Source organism: Colobus angolensis, unplaced genomic scaffold (assembly GCF_000951035.1).
Source record: "Colobus angolensis palliatus isolate OR3802 unplaced genomic scaffold, Cang.pa_1.0 Scaffold382, whole genome shotgun sequence".
Taxonomy (NCBI): Eukaryota; Metazoa; Chordata; class Mammalia; order Primates; family Cercopithecidae; genus Colobus; species Colobus angolensis.
This window is the reverse complement of record NW_012117177.1, coordinates 544,234-555,936: the sequence shown is the minus strand read 5'-3', so window position 1 is coordinate 555,936 and position 11,703 is coordinate 544,234. Positions and strand designations below refer to the sequence as shown.

The following is an 11,703-nucleotide window of genomic DNA, read 5'->3' as shown; positions in this document are numbered from 1 at the left end:
ATGGCCGGGGCGCGCGGGCCGCGGGGCCCTTACCTGCTCCGCTTTATTCCGGGCCGGATGCCAGCCCGCCGAGCTCAGGGCAGCGGGGAGCTGGTAGCCAGACACGAGTGACGACTGCACCGAAGGCTGCGTCGCTCTGCAGCTCTGGGTCACGTGAGGGCCGCGCGTCACCACCGAGCTCGCCCCCCAACTTGGGCGGCCAGTGCAGCAGGATCCCCCCCCTTCTCCCCCACCGCGATATGCACGCGCAAAAAACAGGCTCCCTACTCCCGTCTGCGTGAAGTGCCCCAGAGCGCACAGCCCTGTCACTCTTCTCGGTTCTCTCCAATCTGAGGGCCCACAAGTGGCATCACTGCTCTGCGGTTGGAGTTTGCCCTCCTCTGGTTACCAGGGAGGGTCTGCATCATCCACCACCGCCCCCTCTCACTTCAGGCCTTGGTTTTGGCCTTTTCTGCTTTCTCTCCTCTTCTACCTGGCAACATGCTTTGCGCTACACTCCCACTCCTGCCCCTTGCGTGTGCACAGCCATCAATGCCCACGTAGCCCCTGAAGTCCTACCATTCCAGAAAATTTAGAGTGATGGCTAAGGTGGGGAGGCAGGAGGGCACTTGTCAGAAAGAGGGGCAGGAAGTGGAGTGGGCTGTATATATTTCTTTTTATTTCCTTAAAATATCTGCATGCTTCCAAAAATTATAAATTATAAGTTTTTAATTTTGAAAGAAATGCTGTCCGGGCGCGGTGGCGTACCTGTAATCCCAGCACTTTGAGAGGCCGAGGCGGGCGGATCACTTGAGGCCAGTAGTGCGAGACCAGCCTGGCCAACATAGTGAGACCCCGTCTCTACTGAAAATACAAAAATTAGCTGGGTGTGGTGGCGGGCGCCTGTAATCCCAGCTACTCGGGAGGCTGAGGCAGGAGAATCGCTTGAACCCGAGAGGCAGAGGTTGCAGTGAGCACACCACTCCAGCCTGGGCAACAGTGCGAGAACCTGTCCAAAAAAACGAAAAAAAAAAAAAAAAAAAGGAAATGCTTTATCCTGGAGAATGAAATCTCTCTCATTGTTTATGTTGACCTGTGCCACACGAAATATTTTCTCTGGGCTCCACACAACATCAAACCATTACTTTTGATACATACTAGCTCGTTTGAAATTTTATTTTTGGCCAGGCGTGGTGGCTCATGCCTGTAATCCCAGCACTTTGGGAGGCCAAGGCGGGCGGATCACGAGGTCAGGAGATCGAGACCATCCTGACTAACATGGTGAAACCCCATCTCTACTAAAAATACAAAAAATTAGCCTGGCATAGTGGTGTGTGCCTGTAGTCCCAGCTACTCGGGAGGCTGAGGCAGGAGAATCGCTTGATCCCGGGAGGCGGTGGTTGCAGTGAGCCGGGATCGCACTACTGCACTTTAGCCTGGGCCGCAGAGCGAGACTCTGTCTCAAAAAAAAAAAAAAAAAAAAAAAAATTATAAAAAGGCGGCACTCTTTCTGAATACAGTTGGTGTTTTCGAAATGATCTGTAAAGTAAATCTTCAGGGAGCAGTCCGGTCGTCAGATCTTCACCATTTTATGTAACTTTGATGTTTTTGATACCACAGTCATCAGAGAAAGGGAGTCTTTTATTCCCCGCTTTCCTTTCCAAACCTTTCAAACCACCCCTACAAATATCTTTTTAGTACGAGTTCAGAAGTTAAGTACATATTATGCAGAAATTAGTTTCAAAACCATCTACCCTTTGGTGCGAATGTTTCAAAATATATTAGAAAAAAGCAGGGGATGTGTGAAACAACTTAACTTGAGACTGAACCTCATCCTGAGTGCAAATGTTCCTTTCTCCAACTTGAAATCACTTTTTAAAAAATTATCACAGCTAGAAAATGGAGATATCTTTAGGAAAGTGGCATTGTTATAAAAAATATTTAGTATCTGTTGTTTATGATCAGGAACCAAAAGCATTAAATGCAGCACTGAGGCAAGATAAGCCAGACAAATGCTTACAAACTCTAGTTTTGGCCCCAGACTCCTATAGAATTTCCTACCCTGCCAAACCAGATGACACAGTGAATAAAGGAAGAGTATATGCCCAGTGCATATATAGTTAGAGGTTTTGGAGATATAAATTCCATATAAAATTACATATATATTCTTCTAGAAGTATATAGATGTATTAGTACATAACTCCAAAACATCAAATTATAAAATCACACTCAATATTTGTCTTTTAAAGAAATGTTAGTGATTCCTGGATTCTGTCTCACAGTTAAGAACTTTTTATACAGATTGCTGTATTAATGATATCAGCTGGAATGATGCAGTTTCAAAGCATGAACAATAGTATCAGACAAGTCTGGTTTCAAATTCAGTAGGCTGTTTACTTGATGTTCGACTTTGGATCGATTACTTATCAAGGTCTGTGTGCTTCCTCTGTGAAACAAGGATTGTTAGGATTACACATAACAATAATTTACTACATAGCCTAGTAAGTCATCAATTTTTGTTGACATTATTTTTATCGTTATGAGATGATTTCTAACATGATTTGAAGAGTGGCAGAGTATGATTCTTTCCTTACCTAGACCCACTTGTTCTTAAAATCCATCAGGGCCCAAAACATGCTTGCTGTGTTCTATTTTGCATACCTAATGACTAATAGTGTTCCTTGCACCAAATAGGTGATTACTGAATATTTGTTGAATGAATGTATCCAGTACTGAGGCAAATTGGTTGTTTTTCATTCTGGGGACTGTATTTATTAGCAAGTGGATTTTTATTTCTTTTTTTTTTTTTTTTTTTTTTTTTGAGACGGAGTCTCGCCTCGCTCTGTCGCCCAAACTGGAGTGCAGTGGCCAGATCTCAGCTCACTGCAAGCTTTGCCTTTCGGGTTCACACCATTCTCCTGCCTCAGCCTCCCGAGTAGCCGGCCACCTCGCCCGACTAGTTTTTTGTATTTTTAGTAGAGACGGGGTTTCACCGTGTTAGCCAGGATGGTCTCGATCTTCTGACCTTGTGATCCGCCCATCTCGGCCTCCCAAAGTGCTGGGATTACAGGCTTGAGCCACCGCGCCCGGCCGATTTTTATTTCTTTTGGTGGCTAAATGCTTTGCTTTTTTTCTTTTGACCCATCTTGGATAAATCCTTTGTTCAAAACCACCAAATTTCCTTGGATGAAAACAGACATTTGTTTGTAACATCCAGATTGGATATTATGCTATATAGAAGATTAGTTGTAATAAAGTAACGTTTTAAAGATAGGTGAAAATTGTCCTGGAAATGCTGTTGTCTTTATTAAAATGTTGTGAATAGGAGTTGATTGAGATGTTTTCTTGACCTTGGAGTTTCCTGAGGAGTTGGAAATAGATAGCACACTGTTGAGAACAAAAGCAGAAATTTTTTCAAGGCCAAGTTAGAAGGACACTATATTCTGCATTTGGGATTCATGTGTTCCAAAGGGCAGAGAGAAGGTGAACTGATTAGATGGTTCTTATCCACACACACATTTTACACATGTTTCAAACCCATGAGCCTCAATTCTAATCTGCCCTGGAGGGACCAGGAGGACTCAGAATGAAAAGTGAGATTGGCATTTGAAAATGAATAGAACCAAATCTTTAGTCTGACTGAAACTATTTTAATAAGCAATAGTGACTGAAAAGTTAGAGAACTGGACAGAAATGTAGTTAAAGAAGCCCATTACCCCTTGTGAAGTGGGGGAGGGGGTGATAGAACACTGCTGATACAGTTATTGGAAAAATAAAACTGTTTCATGATTTGACCTCAACTAGTGAAGATGCCTCTATTGTATTAGTATCCCATCAGAGGAAGCTCGTTTTTGCTGAAATCTTTATGTGCATTGCCATGATTGGCTCACATGTACTTGTCTGAAATGCACCCCGTTGGGCTGTGGTTATTGTCCTATTTTCCTCTCATTATCTCTCCTGTGTGAATGCTAGGCTTTGGAGAAGGTAGTCTGAGCCCTAGTGGGCCCTGTGGGTATGAGTATCTCTGTTCCTGCCCAGAATAGGTTCTCTATGTACCTCTCTGATGCTTTATTGATATTCTTTTATTGTGATTCTCTCTTTCTCTCTAAATTTAAGCATGGATTACAGACTGAAACTAGATATTAAGAATATAGGCAATTATGCCTACTCCAGCTTTCCTCTAAGTTGTGGCCGTTGTTAACTTTGATGCCAAGATTTCCAAAATGTGGAATGAATCTGATGAAATTTTAAAGGTGTCCCTGTAAGAGTTTCGATGATTTGGGAGATAACATATTTAATTCAAGGTATCTAGTCTGAAAAAATAAAAGGGCTATGAGACTAAGACATCTGAACGTGAAAGCAGCAAATACTCAGCACCTCATTATCTATTGGAGAACTGAGGGCTATTCTTTTCTTTATTTCATGGATTGCAGATAATATCTTGAGACACCAGAGACCCTTGGCCACTCTTTCCTGTCGTTTAGGACTCTGGTGGAAAAGGAGCTCTGCCCTATACAGTCTCCTAAACTGATGACATTAGCTGGACTATGTGTAGGCCAAGAGAACTCCTTTGGCCCTTCTAGATTCAGGCCGAGGCGAGCACCTTTCTTACTTTTCCCTGGACTTAGGGATGAACTTTGAGGAGTAACAAAACTCGTGCATAAACGTTCATGAAGTCACTTTATCTTATTTCACTATTATTACTCCCATGTAAGTTCCATTGCTAGTACACAGTCCAACAAAGGGAACTTGATTTTTCTTTTTCTTTCTTTCTTTCTTTCTTTTTTTTTTTTTTTAAGACAGAGTCTCGCTTTGTCGCCCAGGCTGGAGTGCAGTGGCACGATGTCAGCTCAGTGCAACCTCCGCCTCCTGGGTTCACGCCATTCTCCTGCCTCAGCCTCCGGAGTAGCTGGGACTACAGGCGCCCACCACCACACCCGGCTAATTTTTTCTGTCTTTCAGTAGAGACCGGGTTTCACTGTGTTAGCCAGGATGGTCTCGATCTCCTGACCTTGTGATCCGCCCGCCTCGGCCTCCCAGAGTGCTGGGATTACAGGTGTGAGCCACTGTGCCTGGCCAGGGGACCTGATTTTTCACACAAATTTAAAAGACAGAGAATAAACTGGAGAAATACATTTATACCATATGTGCTGTGGGTTGAATTGTGTCCCCCCAAAATATATATTGAAGTCCTAAGCTTTATAACCTCTGATTGTGATGTCATTTGGAAACAGAGCCTTTGAAAATATACTCAAATTAAGGTGATGTCATTAAGCTAGGCCCTAATACAATATGACTGATGTCCTTATAAGAAGAGGAAAACCAATCCAAGGACAGAGGCAGAGACTGTAGTGATGCAGCTTCAAGCCAAAGAATGCCAAGGATTGACAACCATGACTAAAAGCTAGGAATAAGCAAGAAAAGACTCTACCCAAAGTCTCTGAGGAAGCATGACTTTGCTGACTCCTTAATTTTAAATTCTAGCTTCCAGAGCCATGAGAGGACACATTTTTGTTGTTTTAAGCCACCCAGTTTGTGATACTTTGTTACAGCCATCCTAGGAAACCAAAAATATGTGAAAGAAAAAGAAAGTTAACATCCATTATATTTAAAGAGCTCTTACAAATTAATAATAAAAAAATGAACATACCAATGGGAAAATGAGAAATGGATATGAATAAGTAGTTTACAAAAGAAATAAACATGGCCAATAAAAAATTCATTTTTTAACAAATAATAGTTGAGCATTTATCATGTGCAAATTGCTGTTTTAGGTACTAAGGATGCAGGAGGAAACAGGATAGACAAAGGCCCTGTTGTCAAAGACCTTCCATTATATTGGGTAATGTTGGGGCTCAGAAACTGATACCCCAAGATATGGTGCTTTGACATGCTGAACTGAAGAGAAAGCCTCAAGGTCCGTCTGACCTTTCCCACACACTTCCTGACTCTCAATCCTCTTTCCCAAAGCACAGGATGAAGTTGTTTTCTGAAGTTCCCTTATTTATCTAAAGTCCAGATTCATTAAAGAAGAAAACAATTACCTCTAGTCCCTTCCCCGAGCTTTCATTAACTACACTCATATCTCAGGAAGAAAGACTGAAGTCTGTCAACATGCCTAGACAAACTTTTGTCACAAACCATTGTCTGCTTTGGACGCCCAACAGACTATGTCCCAGGTCATTGTATGTTCTTCAAGCCCATTGTCTCTGAGGGCTAGGATATAGGAAATAGGATAATAAAATAAACTGTGAGGCCAAAAGAATGGATTAGTAGGCTTATAGAACAGTGGATTTTATAGCTGTGTTTTCTATGCCTTTGCCTAATTTTGGATTTACAGGGTAGGGTTTATGATCTCAAGTACTAGGCCTTCACAGATTGTGTACTATGAAAACCAAAACAACCTTAGAAATATTTTAGTAAAAGGGTCCTATTATTCAAATTGAGAAACTGAGACCCAGAAAAATTAAGGTGCTTGCCCAGGTTACCAAAGAGGGTAGTGGTAGAACTAGATATAGAGATAGCTTTGTTAGATCTACTAACTCTCAGGAAAGAAATCTTTTTCTTTTTCACTTGTTTGTTTTCTTAGTGTCTTAGTCAGTTTGGGCTACTATAACAAAATAGCAGCTGAGTGGTTTAAACAACAAACCTTTACTTCTCACAGTTCTGGTGCAAGATCAGGATGTCAGTAGATCTGATGTCTGATGAGGACCCACTTTCTGTTTTGCAGATGTTAATTTTCCTTGTAACATCACATAATTGAGAGCAGAAAGAGGGGAAGCAGACTCTCTCATGTCTCTTATAGGAGCACTAATCCCATTCATGAGGGCTCCACTCTCATGATCTAATTGCTTTTCACAGACTCCACCTCCAAATACCATCACATTGGGTATTAAGCTTCAACATATGAAGTTTGGGGGGACACAAACATTCAGTCCATAGAACTTGGCCAATTTTATTTATTTATTTACCTTCTAGGTTTATACACATTGTGCATAAACAGCTAAGGAAATATTTGAATATTTTGTCTATGATTGCCATCTGTCAATCTTAGTCTTCTGTCCCTCTTCTTAAATCTTAGAAGAGGGCTTATGACAGTTTCAATCAATAGGGTAGAATAGAGTAAAGCTGATGCTATGTGAATTACAAGGCCAAATCATAAAAGATCATACAACTTCACCCTTATTTACAGGAAACATTTGCTTTTGAAGCCCTGAGATGGCCATGTTGAATATGCTACATGTGAACCCTCTAGTTGACAGACCCAGATAAGCCTGTCCTTTAGTGATCTCAGTGTCGACTATCTCAGCACCCAAAGTTTTGGCTCTTTTGGTGATGGGTGATAAGTACAAATCATAAATCTTCCAATTTATGACTTTCCACATTTTTCAATTATTCTACAGTAAATTAGGTGGATACGAGGATAAGCTACACATTATTTTAGAATACTACTAAAACTGATATTTTAGGTATTGGTATACAGATGATGTTTATCTGTCTTAAAGTGTCAAATATAAATATTCGTTTATTTTCTCTTTATCTCTGTCTCTCTCTCACACACACCTATTTTTCCTACCTCTCTTCCTCCTCCCTCACTACACTCCTGCCCCAGCTGCTGAGTTAGAGGCTATATTTCCTGTCGTGACTCTCAGAGACCCAGGCAGTAGTAGCATAAACATATCTTGTGCTTACATTTTACACTTAGAAACCTTGCCTGGTGACTTGGTGCCCCTGCCCTTCTGTCACCCTCTTCCATTTGGTTGTTTTCATCTTTGAGATTAAAGATGCATTTCTGATATTGGTCATCACTGCTTCTATCTTCTAAATTGTCTCCAAGGAAAAGGTATCCTTTTGGCAAGGAGAAGGAAAAAAAAAGCATTTTTTGAAAATTTGAGTTATAAAATAACACATACAGAATTATCCTAGTTTTGTTACACATACATAGTGATGAAAATAAAATAACACATATAAATGCTGATATATGCAAGGCATTGTTGTATACCTATATTCATTATTTCATTTATCATTTCAAAGATCCTATGAGGTAAGTGCTAGTAGTATTCTCTATTTTACAGATAAAAGAATTGCGGGACAGTGAAGTTAAGCAACAGACAGGAAGTGACAGAGCAAGAATTCAAACTCATATAGTCTAGTTCCTAAGTCTTTGTTCTTAATCACTACTCAGTTTTATTTATTAGTAAGTCCCCAATCTAAACCTCATTCGTTCTTTTCTTCATTCACCATTTCTTATTTGATATTGTTTGAACACTTTTCTGTGCTACGCACTGCTTGCCCATATCCACTTCTCAATCTCAAGACCATATTTAGGAGTTCTGATGCCCAAGACATAGCTCTTTCAATTTGATAAAAATATAAAAATAAAAATTTAGTTCAATAAATGCTTATTATCTATCATGTGCTAGGCAAGGCCCGGGAGCTATAAAAGAGAACAAAGTAAATATAGCCTTCATATTCTCATGGAGCTCATGAATTAATGGGAGGAAACCATAAATTTAGTGCTGTAAATGCCGAAGGGGCACTTGGAGCACAGAGTAAGAAGACCTAACGCAGTTACCGGTGAAGTCTTCCAAAAAAATGTGTCGTCTAGGAGATTGATTTCTGGTATGACGGCAGAAAGAGTTCTGCAGACCTGCTCTCCAGTGAAACTGGTAAAAATTATAAAACAAAACAAAACAAACAACCATTTAAAGCCTCTGGAAATGCTCCTAAGGGCCATATAAAATGTGGCACAGGATACTGTCAAATCAATGGAGAAACATCTATTCAAGAAAATCTATAAAAACTCCATAAGAAAGATAAGAGTCTGTGGCATTTGAACTTAGACATCTCCTCCCTCCCTACTTCCAGCTCAGAGAAACATAAACTGCGTTCCTAACTGGTGGCCAAGAACACAAAGCATTCTCTCCCTCCAGCTCCCAGTCAGGGACTTTCTTCCTAGGAAGAGTAGGATGTCAGCATTTCTCATCCTGCCACCAACTACCTGTTGCTGAGGCTAAGTCCTGGGTAAATGCAATCAAGAGGTTGAGACTCCCATCTTCCATCCAGTCCCCACTAATGGAATGGAAGCTATCCCCTGGGTGTGGCACTGCTGAGAATGCTGAGGCCCTAATAATCCTTGCCCTGGCTTGCTGTGCATGGTTTCACATGAGAAGTAAACTGAGAGGACCTTCAGGCTATTGTTCCCTCCTGTACCTTAATGTCAGCTCCTAAAGCAGGAGTGTCAGAGAGAAGAATGCTGTTGTTCCTATCCCCAGATCCAGAGCCCTGGCTCAAATATTTTTGCCCGAGAAGAGAAACAAGCCATAAAGCATTTATCTTGTAATATTTTCCCGGTAGAACTTACTTCATTTACAACAGAGCATGCAGAATTTCAAGCCAATGTTGTTCCAAAAATAGTGGAAGTTGTGGTGGGGACACTTGGGAAGTAATTCATGGGTTTGGTAAAGCTAGCAGTTGACTATTGTCTGACTGGATTATTGGAGAGCACCAGAGAGGGAGTTGGCTGGGAGGAGCCCTCTTGGGGTCAGAGCAAATATCAAACACTGATGAAGAGGACCGTTCTTTCACTAGAACCCAAATTTGATTAAATTAATCTGCAGAGCAATTAATGGCCAAGAATATTGTTGAAAATAATAGACCAATCAGCTAGCAATTAGAGGAGCCTAACAGCTGACTGTGGTCATGGAAAGACACAGGAAAGTTCTATCAAAACCATTGTCATCTTAGGGTGTCTGTGGGCATATCGAAAGATGAGCATCCCTGAGGGGCAACATCAGAAGGTTAATGCTGGAGGAAGAGAAACAAACTTCACTAAAATAAGCCAGCCAATCACTAAACAAACAGGCAAATAATAAGAAGCCCTGGAAGGGGAGGACACAATAACAAGAGTGGCAACAACGTATTGTCTAAAATGTCTAGTTTCCAACAAAAAATTACAAGACATGCAATAAGCAGGAAAGAATGACCCATACTTACACTGGGGGCGTGGAGGCGAGGGGTGGGGGGCGGGAAGCAGGCAACAGAAACTGTGACAGTGGCCAGATGGAGGATATCACAGATGTAGGATATTCAAAGTAGCCATTATAAATATATTCTAATAATTAAAGGAAACCATGATTGAATAAGTAAAGGAAGATATGATTGCAATGTTGCATGAAACAGAAATGTCAATAAATACATACAAATTATTTTAAAAAGAGAACTACATGGAAATTGTGGAGTTCAAAAATCCAACAACCTAAATAAAAATTTCACTAGAGGAGCTCAAAAGTAGGTTTGAATTTACAGAAAAAAGAATTAGTGAACTTGAAGATAGATTGAGTATATGCAATATGAGGGATAGACAGAAAAAAAGATGAAGAAAAATGATGAGACAGCCTTAAAGAAATGTGGGACACCGTGAAGTGCACCAAGATATATATAAAAGGAGTAGCAAAATGAGAGGAGAGAAAGGCAAATGAAAAATACTTAAATAAATAATGGCCGAAGACTTTCCAAATTTATTGAAAAACTCCAATGCACACATTGAGGAAGGTTAAAATAAAAAACTCCTAACTAGATAAACACAGAGATATTCACAAGTAGATTAATCATAGTGAAAATGCTGAAAGTCAAAAACAAGGAGAAAACTTTGAAAGCAGCAAGAGAAAAATGACTCTTCACATTTAAGGGAACTTTAATAAGATTAACAGATGGCTCCTCAGCAAAAAAAAAAAAAAAAAAAAAAAAAAAAAGTGATGAAGGTAAGAAGACTGCGGTACAACACAATGAAAGTGCTCAAAAGAAAGAAAACCATTAGTGAGGAGCTCTTACAGGAAATAGAAAAGAAAAAGAAAATAGTCAACCAGGAATCTTATATCAAACAAATCTATCTTTCAAAATTAAAGGTGAAATTTAGACATTCCCAGATAGACAAAACCTGAGCAAAGTTGTACCCAGCTGACTGGCTTACAAGAAATACTAAAGGAAGATCTTTAGGCTGAAAAAAAAAAAAATAAAAAACTCCAGATGGTAATTAAAATTCTACCAAAAAACAAAAAGCAATAGCGTAGATAATATGTAATTATAAAAGAGAGTACAATGCATGCATAAGTATAAAATAACGTTTTCTCCCTTCTTAACTAGCTTAAAAAGCAATTGTATAAAATAATGTGTACCTAATGTATTGTTAGGCCTATAACACATAGAAATGTCATATAATTGTAATATTTTTGCCAGTAACAGAACAAAAAAGGTGGGTGAGAATAAAGCAGTATTGGTCTAAGGAAATGACTACAGAGGGTAAAGTAATATAACAATGCATTATTGGATTTGTAACATTAATAGATGCAACATGTGTAACAATAATGCCACAAAAAGGAGGAGAAGGAATAGAAGTAACATTTCTATATATGACTAGAATTAAGTTAGCAAGAATCTGAAATTGATTCTGACAAGTGAAGGTTATATATATAGTAAGCTTTAGCACAACCACAACAAAGCTTAAACATAGTGAAAAGAGCAATAAAGAAATATAAATGCTGGGCCAGGCGCACTGACTCACGCCTGTAATCCCAGCACTTTGGGAGGCTGAGGCAGGTGGATCATAAGGTGAGGAGTTCGAGACCAGCCTGACCAATATGGTGAACCCCGTCTCTACTAAAAATACAAAAATTAGCCGGGCGTGGTGGCAGGCACCTGTAGTCCCAGCTACTCGGGAGACTG

The 11,703-nt window shown here is 40.1% G+C and overlaps 1 protein-coding gene across 8 annotated transcripts in view; it reads right to left on the bottom strand.

The window, feature by feature from the left end:
* The window catches only part of NGFRAP1 (nerve growth factor receptor (TNFRSF16) associated protein 1), a 1,790-nt gene extending 1,471 nt beyond the window's left edge, over positions 1 to 319 (bottom strand). For 2 of the 8 annotated variants that reach the window (XM_011954399.1, XM_011954402.1), the window contains exon 1: positions 34 to 319. The gene's annotated coding sequence lies outside the window, so the exon portion shown is untranslated. The remainder of the gene's footprint in view (positions 1 to 33) is intronic. The other 6 variants (XM_011954401.1, XM_011954397.1, XM_011954405.1 and 3 more) reach the window with 6 other exon arrangements.
* Between the last annotated feature and the right edge of the window lie 11,384 nt (positions 320 to 11,703).